Source organism: Cibotium barometz, chromosome 22 (genome assembly GCF_041138505.1).
Source record: "Cibotium barometz isolate CiBa-2024 chromosome 22, ASM4113850v1, whole genome shotgun sequence".
NCBI lineage: Eukaryota > Viridiplantae > Streptophyta > Polypodiopsida > Cyatheales > Cibotiaceae > Cibotium > Cibotium barometz.
This window is the reverse complement of record NC_141067.1, coordinates 12,507,965-12,510,657: the sequence shown is the minus strand read 5'-3', so window position 1 is coordinate 12,510,657 and position 2,693 is coordinate 12,507,965. Positions and strand designations below refer to the sequence as shown.

General features: G+C 41.4%; 1 pseudogene; it reads right to left on the bottom strand.

Annotated features, from left to right (window-relative positions):
* Positions 1 to 1,646: 1,646 nt before the first annotated feature.
* LOC147626292 (protein ANTAGONIST OF LIKE HETEROCHROMATIN PROTEIN 1-like) lies at positions 1,647 to 2,292 on the bottom strand (annotated as a pseudogene).
* Between the last annotated feature and the right edge of the window lie 401 nt (positions 2,293 to 2,693).

Genomic DNA, 2,693 nt, shown 5'->3' with positions numbered 1-2,693 from the left:
TGGGCATGTGGTAGACTAGACCAAGGTAGATCCTTGGCCTTAGCTATTTGGTCTACCCCTTTCTAGATGTTCTTGAAAGGATCATGAGGAGGGCTATTTAGCCCATATATATTTCCTTACATGTTCCACATGAGGCTTGGGTAGCCATGTGGTTTCTGTAATTAGCTGTACATTAATACATCTTGACTTTCATGAAAAAAGAAAAGAAAAAAGAGAGATGTTACATGTGTTTTTCGTGTATTATTGGTGATTGAGATCCATATTGAGGATTGATTCTCTGATGTGATATGAGTGCGAGTGAGACTTGATGAGATAAATATTCTTCTTGGTTATATCGTTTTTCTCATGATTATCATTGAACCGCTGAGGAGGGGAGATCTTGATTTAAAGTTGGTTATCCTTATGCAAAGTTGTACATCTTCTTGAAGGCACAAAGCTCTTAAAGGAAAATAATTTCTACTATTCTGAATGTGATTTATGTAATTATGGATGAGTTGCAAGCTTTTTGATATATTTGAAGGTATTGATTAATTGTTATTCGTTAATGTGATTTACGTGATTGTAGATGAGATGTTATTTTTTATACATTTGAAGGTATTGATTAATTGTAATTTGTGTGAAACAGAGCATTACAATCACCCACATAAACAGGTATACTACATGCATTGTTTTATCAGCAAAAACGTGTCTCTCTTTCTCTCTCTCTCTCTCTCTCTCTCTCTCTCTCTCTCTCTCTCTCTCTCTGTCTTGAGTGATAAAAACCGAGGAGGACCCCCCCATGATGGCAAAGTTTGGTCACCATCAAGCGATATTTGATGTATCAAGTAGTGCCCAGTACATATCACCCCCAAGCTCTCTCTCTTCTCCATAGAGTAAGCTAGGAAAGACATTTGCAATGGCACATTGATCTGTCTTTCTCTCTCTCTCTCTCTCTCTCTCTCTCTCTCTCTCTCTCTCTCTCTCTCTCTCTCTCTTAATCAAGAGGTGAGGTATGTAGCTACATTGTTGTGGGGACTCGACATGTGTTGTTGTCGTGCAATTCTCTCTCTCTCTCTCTCTCTCTCTCTCTCTCTCTCTCTCTCTCTCTCTCTCTCTCTAGCTACATTGCTGTGGGGACTTGACATGTGTTGCTACTGTGCAATTTCCTCTCTCTCTCTCTCTCTCTCTCTCTCTCTCTCTCTCTCTCTCTCTCTCTCTCTCTCTCTCTCTCTCTCTCTCTCTGCCCATGTCTCTGATCGGTGGGCTCCATCCGGCAAAAGAGTGACCAATTGGACCTCGCCAGATGGAGTGGCATCTCGCACATGATCTCCAAAAAGTTCAACCGGTGCCAAAGAACCTGCCAAACATCGTCGGCCGGATGTCGTCGGATGGATCTCACACATGAAAGTCCGGCCGGCTGACCACCACACTTGTAAACATGCACAAACAAAGTAATCAAGCCTGAGGGGAATTGAACCCTTAAGCAGCAATGGTAGGCCACTCTATGACCAAGAGGCTCCCGTACACATCCCCCCATAGTTAGTAAAAGTTAAAAAGAGAGCAAATGATTAAAAAAAAAATTACCTCATTTGTCTTTGCATGTCCCTTCTCAATCGCAAACGAAAATGACGAAACAAGGCGGCACGCAGCTTCCATCCAAGTACTCGTTATCTCCCCATGTCAACCGTATTGCCACCACCACCATTTGGTGGATGAGGATCATGTTGTTCTTGTGGTTCTACCTTGCCATGCATCTGCACAAAATTATGTAACACACAACAAGCACCAACCACTTTTGGGGCAAAATGCAATGTGACATTCAACTCTCTCAATATGCGCCAACTGTTCTTAAAATTCCAAACGCGTTTTCAACTTTCACTCTACCTTTGGACAAATTCCTATCAAACTCTATTTTGGCCTAAAGCATTTGTCCTGCAGCTTGCCTAAATGGCTTCACAAGGAAACTAGTGGGCTTACACCCCGAGTCAACAACAATATAAGGTCATATAGTGTGCCCATACAAGTTTACTATTGGAGTGTCCAATACCTCAGCCCTCTTCAAACTTTTGCAAAGAAAGCACCATCGGGAACACTACACACAACACTCCAAAACATTTTACGGGCATCTACAATCCTGTGAAGCACAATGCTCGAAAAACCATGTCGACTCACGTACTGAGACGAAAAACACTCTTGTGGTGGCTTTCGTTGCAACCTGATGTGTGTCCCATCTAAGGCATCACACATATTTGGCAAAGAGGTGATTTTCTCAAACTCAAAAATAATTTTGACCAAGCGATCTCCTGTAGGCATCACTATTCCATGTCTTGCAAATATTATTGGCAAGCACAAAATATGGATGATGATGCCCATATATTTACGAATAGAGGACTCCCCAATCCCAAATAAATGTGAAATTGATATACTAGAATGACCATGTGCTAATCTCTAAAGAACAGTTGCTAATGCAAGGTCAACAGGTATAGGATCACACACTATGTTCTCACTATGTGTGGATGGAAAATGGGGCTCAATCATTTCACGCAAAAACCCTAGTATCAACTAATGCCTTTGCCATTCCATCGTTTTTGGAGTACTTCCCCGCAATGTATCACATTTCTCATAAAAAGGCCATGATGATGCCCCTGTGGAATTCTGCTTTACCTTTTCTTTCTTATAAGCTTTCTTCAAGGTGTCTATTCTGTTTTTGACTT